The sequence below is a fragment of the Varanus komodoensis genome, unplaced genomic scaffold (genome assembly GCF_004798865.1).
Source record: "Varanus komodoensis strain SLA01 unplaced genomic scaffold, ASM479886v1 scaffold65, whole genome shotgun sequence".
Taxonomy (NCBI): Eukaryota; Metazoa; Chordata; class Lepidosauria; order Squamata; family Varanidae; genus Varanus; species Varanus komodoensis.
The window spans coordinates 3,579,372-3,592,479 of NW_025336284.1; positions in this window are offsets into that span (position 1 = coordinate 3,579,372).

Genomic DNA, 13,108 nt, shown 5'->3' on the forward strand with positions numbered 1-13,108 from the left:
TAGTGGCCAGTATATAGAGAGAAGGAGAAGGAGAAAACATTCCAAGGTAGAGGAAACTCCCTGATGGGATGTATGAAGAATTTTGCTCTACATTCTAAGGCAGAAAAGGACATCGTAATGAAATGAGGCTCAATTTGCATTACATCTAAGCATTATGAGAAGGACAATTTCATATTCTAAAGTAGGCAATTACAAGCTTCACTAGCACTTATAATCCAATTGTTGAAATTAACCAAGGAAAACAGAAGAAGGTATGATGGAAGTACCTCTCTAATTAACACTTGTGTGTGTTTGCAGGTGTGCATAAACATCCATACAGCCCCAGTACAGAGATATGTTGTACCCTAGTGTTCACACATTTCTCCTAGATCATTCTTTCATTATCTGCAATGTCCTAACTCTTCAAGCATGAAATTATAAAGCTAATTGTACAGGAAACTTTCTATATGCTAAGTATGTTTCTGCTTTAGCATGAATTGCTTTCATAGTGCTTCTGAAGTATGAGGTTTGCTCTAAAAAATCTGACATTTTTAAAGTAATAAATGAATTGCATATTGTAAACCCTGAAGTTGGAACAGAATGGTAGCTCCTCTTAAGAATGTATTCATATCTGTTTAAAATTAATCTAATCACCTTGAAAAATGAAATTGGTTGTTATTTCAGTGCATTCCTCAAAACAGAAGATGTTGTAAGCTGCCTAGAAAGACCTTTTGGCATTTATAGGCAGCCTATAAATATGTGAAGGAAGGAAGGAAGGAAGGAAGGAAGGAAGGAAGGAAGGAAGGAAGTTGACTATTAAAAAAAGCTATTTTCTGATCTATAGAACCTTTTCAGGCTTTTGGAGAAAGTTTTCTTGTCTTTTCTTGTCTTTAGATGTGGTATGGAAAATATTGTGAACAGTTATATGGGCACATTACCAGATTTATTTGTTTTTATGCCTTGTTACCATACCTAAACTGAAATCTCCATTAAACTGAGCCTTTCATCTTCACCTCGTGACATTTGCGTTCAATCAAATGCCATTCTCTGACTACCTTGGTTGACAAAGTGCTCCAAATGACTTCTCTGGAGACTCTTAAAAAGATACTTGAGAAGCAAAGTGTTTGGTTCTAAAATGCACAAAGGAGGAATTAAAGCCAAGCAGAAAGTGGCATCAAAATATTTACTGGAGCACATTGCATAAACAGTGATGTAATCCTGTAGAGCATCTCTAACAGGTAGTATGCCCTTGTAGTTCCACTCTCCAGCTTGAGTGATGTCTACTATTTTAAAGAGTTTGCATAGCATTGCATAGGATTGTACATAAGTGTGTTGTGCACTCTTTGAGTGATTCAAACTCTGCCTCGCCTCGCCTCGCCTCGCCTCGCCTCGCCTCGCCTCGCCTCGCCTCGCCTCGCCTCGCCTCGCCTTGCCCCTTGCCCCTTGCCCCTTGCCTTTTGCCTTGCCTTGCCGGTCCTACAGAGTCCAGGAAACCATGCACAAGGCATCCGGTTAAGTTCAGGATCTCAACAAAGGACATTTGTCATCTGAATCTGTAGAAACATAGGTACATAGTGATTCAGACCCCTACCCCTGGCTCCAGCCAGCTCTGCTCATGTAATACGCAGCATGTGCTTGTTCAGGCTTTCCTTGAACAACCTCACTGATGCCCCACAACTGCTGTGGAAGCCCATTCCATATCCTAGGGGTCCTAACCATCAGGAAATACTTCCTGACATCCAACTTGAAATCTGGTTCCTTGAGCTTTCATAAGATCCCTTCTGAGTCTCCTCTTCCCCTGGCTGAAAAAACCCAGCTCCTCAATCTCATCTTGTATGACACCCCCCTGTCCCAATTGGGATACCATCCTTCTGACCATAAGATGAACTGATTCTAGCCTAGCTATGTCTCTCTTATGATGTGGAGTCCAGAATTGGACACAGTACTCCAGTTTTGGGCTCACCAAAATCTTATACAATGGTATAAGCATCTTTCAATCTGGAAGTCACACTTTTGGTATAAATCCAAGGGTGTCCTTTGCCTTTTTAACAGCTGTCTCACACTTATGATTCATATTTAATCTGCTATTGACAAGTACCCCAAGATCCTTTTCACAAATGCTGCCCTCAACCACTTGTCCCCCATCCTGTACCCTTGGCACCTATTCCTGAGTCCCAAGTGTGAAACTTCAGTTATCTGCCTTGAATGCCATCCTGTTGTCCCCCTCCCACTTCCATGATCTGTTCAGATCCTTTTGGAACTGGAGTACCTGCTCCCCAGTTGTGATCACCCCGCCCCCACTTTGGTATCATGTGTGAATTTGGTTAGCAGACTGGTTACCCCCTCCTCTAGGTCATTGATAAGGGGTTGAATGGAATAATTCCCAGAACTAAACCCTGGGGGGCTCTGCTCATCACTTTCAGGTCTGCATGCTTTTGTAACATTCAGGGCCCTGAGGAGCGCCTCAAGTTCTAGAGGACTGACCCCAACCTCATATGGCCCCCTAGGTAGGAAGGCATCCCAAGGAGGATACAGTAGCAAAATAATCACTTAGCATCTATGCCTGTTCCCTCACTTCAGTTACCAGATCCCCTCCCTCACTTTTTAGCAGTCCCACTGCCTATCTCTCCTTCCTCTTTCTATTTACATAAGAACAGAAGCCCTTTTTGTTGCTCTTGTCAATCTTCACATGCCTCAGCTCATAATCAGCTTTAGCCCTGCAAAGAATCTTTCTGCATCAAACCCCCTCTTCCTAGTATACTCTTTTGTCCACTTGCCCAGTGTCCATTTCCTGTGGAAGTCCTTTTTCCTACTACTCCTTCATACACCTCCCTTCTCCTCCATGGTGGCACTCTCCTACACCTCCCCATTTTGCTAATGGTATCATTAAGTCTTGCTCCTCCAGGACCTCCCTTTTTAGGACCATCCACCACACCTGAACTCCTTTCCCTTCCAGTACCCTCTCCCAGGAGACTCCTTCCAGCCTGGCCTTCAATTGACCCTAATTAATTCCCATCTCCTAGTACTTGACCTACCACTCATCCCTATTCTCCTGATCTTTAAGCATTGTATGGAGTGCTCACTTGCATCCAGAGTTCCTATAGTGTGCTCATCCTCCACCAGATCCTCCCTGTTTGTCAAAACCAAGTTTAGGATATTTCCCCACTTCCTTGTTGCCTCACAGACCCTCTAGGTGAAAAAATCTCCCTCTATAACTCCTAGGAAGTGACAGAACCTAGCAACTATTGAGTGTGTCTCCTAACTAATATCTTCTTCTTCTTCTTCTTCTATACATGTTGTGTTTTCTATAGTGTTCAATCTGCAGCAATTCTTTCTTTATCTTTCCATTCAAAGTTGATGCTTCTTAGGTCATTCTGGAATATTTGATGCCAGGTCTTTTTTGGTCTTCCTCTCTTCTTCCGACCACCTAGTGGTATCCAGTTAACTGTGGTCTTAGCAGGGCGTTGTTTATTCATGCAGAGCACACATCCAGCAAAATGCATTCTTTGTTCTGTTATTAGCTCAGAAAGTCTTTGGTACCACATCTTTGTAATACTTCTTCATTTGTAATATGGTACCAATATGCAATATCTTTTAAAGACATTGCTGAAACACATTGATCTTCAGGGTAACTTTTTTTGTAAACTTCCAGGACTCACCAGCATAGGTGGCAATTGGTGGAACAACGGCATTAAATAATATGCACTTACATATAATATCTATAGTGGACATAGTCCAAACTGAGCACAGTCAGTGGAAAACAGCAGTTGCTTTGCCTATTCAGAATTTCACCTCTTCTGTCCCCCACGATTTGAATCCATAATATTGCCAAGGTAACTAAATTGTTTCACAAATTTTAGAAATTGGCCTCTTGCTGTTCTTGAGTGCTGCCAAATTGCATTAGCTTGGTCTTATCTTCACCAATTCTTAAGCCTATTCTGCATGCCTCTGTTTCGAGTGCCCATGACATGTCTTTCAGCAGAGCTGTAGTATTTACAAGTAAAACACTGTCATCAGCAAAATCCAGGTCGGTCAAAATACCTTGTTTTCTCTATCGGATGCCAAAGTCTAATACCAGGGAGGTTGAAATCTCCCATTATAACTGTGTCCCTCCCCTGGAATAGCTTTCCAATATTTATTTATTTATTTATTAAAACATTTCTATGACGCCCCTTGCTGAAGCCTCGGGGCGGCTTACAAATATGATTTATCAGCGCATCATCCAGTCACTCAAGTTGACCTAGCAATAACACCACCACTATCAGGTCTCTGATCCCATATAAATCTGTCAAACTGGTAATCGCCATACCTGGTTCCCCTTGAATCTGACCCCTTTCTCATTGCACCCTATCCCTTCCTTAACATATTATGCTACACTCACTCCCCTCCTTCCCTTCCTATTCTTTCTAAACAAAGCACACCCCTCTGTTGTTGACATTCCATCTTCCCACCACATTTCTGTGATCCTCACCAAGTCATACCTTCCTATTCCCAGATAAGCTTCAAGCTCTTCTTGCTTCTAGCATAGGTGTACATACATCTCATCCCTTTCCTGCAAATCCCATTCCCTAGCTCCCACATCCTCCTCCTTCCTTCTGTCCTTCCTGACACAGTAGCAACCCTCACTGAGATGGTCACACCAGCCCCTGTGGTCCCCATTTTGCCCTGCTCCAAGATCCTGATCTTGTTCCTTCACCTGATTGATTTCTGCTGGTTTCTGGGAATCCTGATCCCCCACCCCCAGATCAGCTTAAAGCCCTCCAGACAAAGCTCACTAGAGCATTCCTGAAGGACCTTTACCCCATCCTAGTGAGGTGTATCTTGTCCACATCAGAAACCCCTTGGTGAAGAACCAGTTGCCTCGGTAGAGGAAACTGAATCATTCCTTCTGACACCATGCCCTCATTTGTCCCCTCAACACTCCTCTCCCTGGTCAGCCCATGTCCATGGACTGCCAAGATTGAGGAAAAGGTCACCTGAATCTTCAGTTTCTTGCCCAAAGCCTCGAAGTCCTGATTGATCAGTCCCTGACTGGCTGTGTCATCTGCTCCCTTGTGGATCACCAAAAGTGGCTGATGGCCCTCCAAGGTAAGAAGATGCACCAGCCTGTCCATCACATTCTGGATGCATGAGCCTCACAGACAAGACTTTCCTCGCCTCAATATCTGGCTGGCACACCACTGCCTTGGTATCCCTTATGACGATAACCTGCCTTCCTCTTTGCCCAGTGAAAAAAGGGGGCTGTGTCAGCATTCAGCACTCTGGCAGTGGCCCCTGGTTGCATCTGACTCTGGGCTGAAGAGCTTTTACATTGTCCTATTTCAAGCAAATTTTTAAAAGAAATTAGGCACTGCCTAAAAATTGCAAAAATAAACATTTTAAACATATTGACCAATATGAGAGCAAGCTTTGGTTAAACTTGAATCCCATTGTTCATGGATTTTGGATGCTGTAGCAAACTGATGCGGTGTAGTAAATCTGCAAGTCTGTCTAAATGTGTGCCACCAATTAAGCTCGGCTTTTCTGTTTCTAAATAGAGCATTATTCCAAAAATGCCATCCATGTCCAATGCTTTCTTATCCAAAGGAAATCAAACTGTGGCTCTGGGATCACTTACCATTCAGATAAATTGAGAGTGCAGAACAGTGAATTTAGATATGGGTGGGCAGCTTGTAGTCTGCCTCTCAAACAATATGTTTTACTGTGTTGGTAATTGATATTGCAATTAAAAGTTATACAAGGTCTTTCTGATAAGGAATGGACATATTTATCACCTTCTCTTTCTCTCCATTTCACATTTTTCAATCTGAAGATAGGAATGTATGATATTTTTCCAGTTCACAGATTGCTTGAAATACCCCATTCACAACCCTGAACATGAGTGTAAATGGGAGTGCATATACTCTACATTTACAAACTTGCATTTGCAAAATGTGCAACTTAAAAAACACAAAAATTTAAAACTGAACACTTTTTAAATGTACTGTTTTTGCACTTTCATGCATTAATAGGTTCAGTTGTAGAGTTTTACTAAATTGTGCATTTTTGATGTTGTACATTTTTAAAATAGATTTTTTCATTTTTGACAGAAGAAAGTTTATACTTTGGAAAAAAATGTGTTTTCCCCCCATTTAAACAAGAAAGATTGGTCTCAGAGAAGAATGAGGGAGGGAAGGCAAGCTTTCAAGCTGAGTTTATGAATTTAAGTTGATTTGAGCATCCCTAACTTTCCTATTGTTATCTTAACTCAGTTCATCCTGCACTTTGAGAAATTTTCTGTTCATAACCACCTTCCTTGGTAATTGGATCCATGGTCATACTGATTTAGAAGTCAGGAAGTTTTTCCTGATAACCAGCTGTAAACTGTTATTCCTCTAGCTTAAGTTCATGGTTCTGTGTCCTGCACTTTGTAATGACTGAAGAGATCCTGGCATTTGTTACCTCCTGTCAGTCTTCTCTTTTCAAGGCTGAACATGCCCTTTCCTTTCAATCTTTCCTCATATGGCTTTGTTTTCAGTTCCCTGATCATCTTTGTTGCAATCCTCTTTCTAGTTTGTCTGCATCTTTCTTGAAGTGTAGTGCCCAGAACTGGACAAAAAACTCAAGATGGGGTCTAACTAATTCTGAATAGAGAGGAGCCAGTTCCTCATGTTGTTCCCTTTTATAGATTATGATCTGATTCTTATTGAGTCAGAACATTGGTCTATCCAACTATATGTTAATTTATGCAATGAACAGAGCTTGAAAGTGCTTCTGTTGGCTGGATTGAACACACCATCACCATAATTGTCTCCCTAAGGCAGTAACTCTTCCGGGGATCTTTGCAAAAACATTAGGAAACAAAGTTATTTCACTCACAAGTATCACCTTGCACTTTCTAAGCTGACTCTGTCCTAAATTAGAATGATTTCATTTCACCAATTTCAAATGGAAATTTCATGGAATATATGTATGAGTGCTCCTTATGCAAAGCAGTGGCAATGGTGACTGACTACATCTCTTTATATTTGACTTAAAATCTGATATAATCAGTAAATTCACTTGGCAAAAACAAGCCATTTGTTTTAAGCCATTCTGAGGTTGGTTGTGCTTGCCCTGAGAACTCTATGTTAATGGAAATTCTATGTATGGATGCTTGAGATCTCAGCCTAACAACATACTCTGAAAGAAAAACAAATGCTGTGGATAACCTTGACTTTTTATTTTTAGTTTACTTAGACATTTACTACCTTTGTAATAACTTCTCATAGACTTTTTCACAGAATGCATGACAAAACAACAAATGCTCTAACAAAGAATCAAAGTTGAACCGCACTCTTATTGGCTTCAAAAGTATTTACATGAATAACTAAGGGCACAATTGCAACCATATTATGAACTAGCCAGAGAAAGTTAATCATGCTTCTCTTGCATTTAGATCATTTGTTTCCATGGTAATTAAATATGATGATTATACCTTCAGTAACAAGATGAGCATAGCTGAGCAGTTGCATTCTATATACAATGAAAGATTCCCCACAAATCAACTCACCCTTTCAAAACTTGGTCAGCTTCATCCTTCCCCATCAGCTGGGTATGTTGCTGGGCTTCTTTGCCTTGGCATAATCTAAAGGCCTCAAAGGCTGTGGCTTGTATGATAAGGATTATTTCTCCCTGTAATCTTAACTTTGCAGAATTAGTGGATGAAAGAGATAGATTAGAAGGTGCTGGTGCTACTGTCCAGGCCGAAGCTTGCGTACAGATTTTAAGCATTTCCAAATGTGTGCAGTGCAAGGTTATGTGAATGATCCATTCTATGATATATAACTCTTCGTTCTGCACACTTGCACCAGGATTTCTTGTTGTCATTAGTAACCTTGGATGAGTGCTGATCATGGAAGCCAAGTGTAAATTTTGCAGCAGTCTCTAGGGCCTGGCATGTTCTGATGTTCTCAGCTGGCTGCTTCATAGGGACATAGAAAGAAGTTTGACACCAAGTCAGGTGATCGATCTACCAAGAACTATGAACTTCTCACATTCAAAGTTATCCTAGGTGCTACCTCATTAAGAGGAACAACAGGACCAAAGAAAAACCCTTGCTGCATCTGGTGAATATAATTTGAAATGAATAATATATTTATTTCAGAACATTTTATTATTCACACTCTCCAGGTTGAACATGGGCTAGGATACAATTTGTAATCAAGATATATGCATTTCCAAGATTGCAATGTATTTTGCAGACCACAAAACAAACACACACAAGCATAGATTTGAAAAAAAAGTGCATGAAAATTGCATAAAATAAAAATGCACACATATTATGCTTTAATCAAAGGAAGAAGATGGGTGCATTTCAAAGATGTGAACAACTGAAGTGTACATTTGGAGAAATGCAGATGAAAACATTCATGGATCACTGCATGAAAACAGACAGCAGAAATCTGACATGAGTAAGAAAGAGCTTTAGGATGGAATTTGGAGAACTTCAGTGAGTTAAGGTTTTGTAGTATTCCTAAGTATAATAGATCTGGAATGTGCAGCAGTGAGCAGACCTGAAGAAAAACCACAGTATAAAAGAATTCTACACAGCATTCAGTAGCAGTGGCAATGAATATCCTCTGCTATTTCCTGTGGTGGCTCTCTGAAAGCTCATGGACCCCTAGTTGTGCAATCAGCAACTTTCTCTATCAGGTACAGTGACCCAAAGATTGGTGGAATGATGCAGAAGGACACTACAAGTACTCATGCCAGCTTTCTTCCCTATCAAATGTGGCATATGGCAGTTGCAATGGGTTGCACAGGACATGTGGCTCAGATTCTAGTCCAAAACTGCAAAGTGGACCAGTATCTAGGGAGCCAAGCCTGGGGAATACTGTGGATTCTCACCCCCAAATGGATTTCTCTCCTCTCCCTAGCTGGAAGTGATGGAAAAACCATTCTCTCTCCTCCACCTTCCTTTTCCAGTATTTCAGATACTTTTTGTATTACTTAATTCATCCTGCATTTAAATGAAACCTTGATTTTACTAGTAGCATTTGGATTCAATTGCATGACTCCAGAAAGAAGTCCCTCAAAAAAAAGCAAATTATGCAGATGGAAAGACCACTGTTTAGCTTAATGTTTCCCTTGGTGCATTAGCTCTCAGGTGTCAACTAGTACCAATGATTTAAGATATAATCATTACTGCAATGATGCATAACAATGCTTACCTAATTTTCCTTCACTCAGTTGTTGTTGTTTAGTCGCAAAGTTGTGCCTGACCCATCACGACCCCATGGACAACATTCCTCCAGGCTCTCCTGTCCTGCACCATCCCTCGGATTCCACCCAAGCTCACACCCACTGCCTCAGTGACTCCATCTAGTCAACTCATTCTCTGCCATCCCCTTTTTCTTTTGCTGTCAATCATTCCCAGTATCACTGTCTTCTCCAGTGAGTCTTTTCTTCTCATTAGGTGGCCAAAGTGTTTGAGATTCATCTTTAGATTAGCTAAGATGTTTCCAAATATGTCAAATGGGTGTTGTAAATGTAAACATAAATTGGGTACTTTTTATCATATGTGGTGGACTTGCGATAATGTGAAAAAGTATTGGATTAAAATACATAACTGGCTCGAGGAAATGTTACAAAAATCCTCAGCTTTTAAACCTGAAGTAGCTTTTAAACTAGGTATTATACCGGAGGACATTAGCAACCAAGAAATGTATTTGATTTTGTATGTAATCACTGCGGCAAGGATTGCATTCGCTCAACACTGGAAAATTGAAGAACTACCCAGCGATGAACTGATTCTAAAAAAGATCCTGGACAGTGCAGAAATGGATAGATTGACTTTATTATTGAAGGAGAAGTAAGATACCGACTTCTATCAAACCTGGGATTTTTTTATTATTGGCTAGAGAAAAGGAACTTCGCATAGATTTAAATATGTTTTTAAAGTGATCATTAATGGGAAAAGAAGTGTGTGGGAGCTGACCCAGCGGGCTCGATTTTTTTATTTTTTTATTTTTTAGGATTATAATTTCAAATAAAACTTATTTTTTTTTAAAAAAGAGATTCATCTTCAGTATCTGGCCTTCTAAAGTGCAGTCAGAGTTGATTTCCTTTAAGATTGACTGGTTTGATCTCTATGCAGTCCAAGGGTCTCTCAGAAATCTTCTCTCGCACCACAATTTAAAGGCCTCAATTCTTCAGCGCTCAGCCTTCCTTATGGTCCAACTTTCACAGCCATGGATTGCAACTGGGAAAACCATAGGCTTGACTATAACCTTGACTATACACACTTTTGTTGGCAGGGTGATGTCTCTGCTTTTTAGTATGCTGTCTAGATTTGCCATAGCTTTCCTCCTAAGGAGCAAGTATCTTTTAATTTCTTGGCTGCAGTTCCCATCTGCGGTGATCTTGGAGCCCAGGAAAATAAAATCTGTCACTACCTGCATTTGTTCCCCATCTATTTACCAGGAAGTGAGAGGACCGGATGCCATGATCTTAGTTTTCCTAATGTTGAGTTTCAAGCCAACTTTTGCACTGTCCTCATTCACCCGCATCAAGAAGCTCTTTAGTGCCTCTTCACCTTCTGCCATTAGAGTGGTATCATCTGCATATCTGAAGTTGTTGCTATTTCTCCCAACAATCTTAATTCCAACTGGTGATTCATCTAGGCCCATCTTTCTCATGATGTGCTCAGCATATAAGTTAAATAGGCAGGGAGACATTATGCAGCCTTGCTGAACTCCTTTCTCAATTTTGAACCAATCAGTGGTTCCATGTCTAGTTCTCACTGTTGCTTCTTGACCCACATATAGGTTTCTCAGGACACAAATACGATGGTCTGGTACTCCCATCTCTTTAAGAACTGTCCACAATTGGTTGTGATCCACACAATCAAAGGCTTTAGCATAGTCAATGAAGCAGAAGTAGATGTTTTTCTGGAACCCCCTAGCTTTCTCCATGATACAGCGTATGTTGGCAATTTGATCTCTTGTTCCTTTCCCTCTTTGAAATCTTGCCTGTACTTCTGGTAGTTCTCGGTCCACATACTGCTGGAGCCTAGCTTGTAGGATTTTGAGCATCACTTTGCTAGCATGTGAAATGAGTGCAATGGTGCGGTAGTGAGAACATTCCTTGGCATTGCCCTTCTTTGGGATTGGAATGTAAACTGACCTTTTCCAATTCTGTGGCCACTCTTGAGTTTTCCAAATTTGCTGGCATATTGAGTGTAGCACTTTTACTGCATCATCTTTTAAGATTGTGAATAGCTCAGCTGGAATGCGGTCACCTTCACTAGTTTTGTTGTTGCTCAGACTTCCTAAGGCCCATTCGCCTTTAACCTCCAAGACGTCTGGCTCGAGGTCAGTGACCACCCCATCGTGGTTATCAGGAATGTTAAGCTCTTTCTTGGATAGTTCCACTGTGTAATCTTGCCATCTCTTTTTAATCTCTTCTGCCTCTATTATGTCCCTGCCATTTTGGTCCTTTACCATGCCCATATTTGCATAAAATGTTCCCTCCATATCTCCAATTTTCTTGAAGAGATCTCTAGTCTTCCCTATTCTATTGTTTTCTTCTATTTCTTTGCACTGTTCATTTAAGAAGGCAGTCTTATCTCTTCTAGCTATTCTCTGGAATTCTGCATTCAATTGGCTGTATCTTTCTCTTTCTCCCTTGCCTTTTGCTTCCCTTCTTTCCTCAGCTATTTGTAAAGCTTCCTCAGACAGCCACTTTGCTTTCTTGCATTTCTTTTTCTTTGGGATGGTTTTAGTTGCTACCTCATGTACAATGTTGTGAACCTCTGTCCATAGTTCTGTCTATCAGATCTAATTCCTTAAATATATTTGTCACCTTTACTGTATATTCATCAGGGATATGATTTAGGTCATACCTGAGTGGCCTAGTGCTTTTCCCTAATTCCTTCAATTTAAGCCTAAATTTTGCAACCAGAAGCTCATGATCTGAGCCACAGTCAGCTCCTGGCCTAGTTTTTACTGACTGTATAGAGCTTCTCCATCTTTGACTGCAGAGCACATAGTCAATCTGATTTCTGTGTTGACCGTCTGGTAATGTCCATGTGTAGAGTAGTCCCTTGGGTTGTTGGAAAAGAGTGTTTGCTATGACCATCGTATTCTCTTGACAAAATTCTACCAGCCTGTGCCCTGCTTCATTTTGTACTCAGAGGCCAAACTTGTCTGTTATTCCTGAGGTCCTGAGGTCCGCCTGGCGCCATCGTTTTTTGTTTTTTGGCACCAAGTGAACACCTTTTTATTCAAGCATTATTTTAATTGTTAATATTATTTATTTATTTTATTATTTGGCCAGGGCAACTTAAATTATACTGTTTTATATTGTATATAATTATTTATGATTGTGAGCTGCCCCAAGGCTTCAGCTAATGAGGCAGCATAGAAGTTCTTTAAATAAATAAATAATTTCCGGTTATCTTTTGGCTTCCTACTTTAGCATTCCAATCCCCCATGATGATAAGGACATCATTTTTGGGTGTTAATTCTAGAAGGTGTTGTAGGCCTTCATAGAACTGGTCAACCTCAGCCTCTTCAGCATCAGTGGTTGGGGCATAGACTTGGACTACTGTGATGTTGAACGGTTTGCCTTGGATTCAAACTGAGATCATTCTGTCATTTTGGAGATTGTATACCAGTACTGCTTTTCCTACTCTTTTGTTGACTATGAGGGCTACTCCATTTCTTCTGAGGGATTCTTGCCCACAGTAGTATACCTGATGGTCATCTGAATTAAATTCACCCATTCCTGTCCATTTTAGTTCACTGATTCCTAAGATGTCGATGTTCAATCTTGTCATCTCTTGTTTGATCACATCCAGCTTGCCTTGATTCATGGATCTTACATTCCAGGTTCCTACGGAGTGTAGATCTTTGCAGATCGGGCTCTCTTTTCACCACCAGATGCATCTGCAACTGAGTGTCCTTTCAGCATTGACCTAGTCGCTTCATTCTTTCTGGCGCTACTAGTAATAGCCCTCCATTCTTTCCCAGTAGCATATTGGGCACCTTCCGACCTGAGGGGCTCATCTTCCAGTTTCATATCTTTTTGCCTTTTGGTATTCTCAGTGGGGTTTTCATGACAAGGATAATGGAGTGGGTTGCCATTTCTTACTCCAGTGGATCATCTT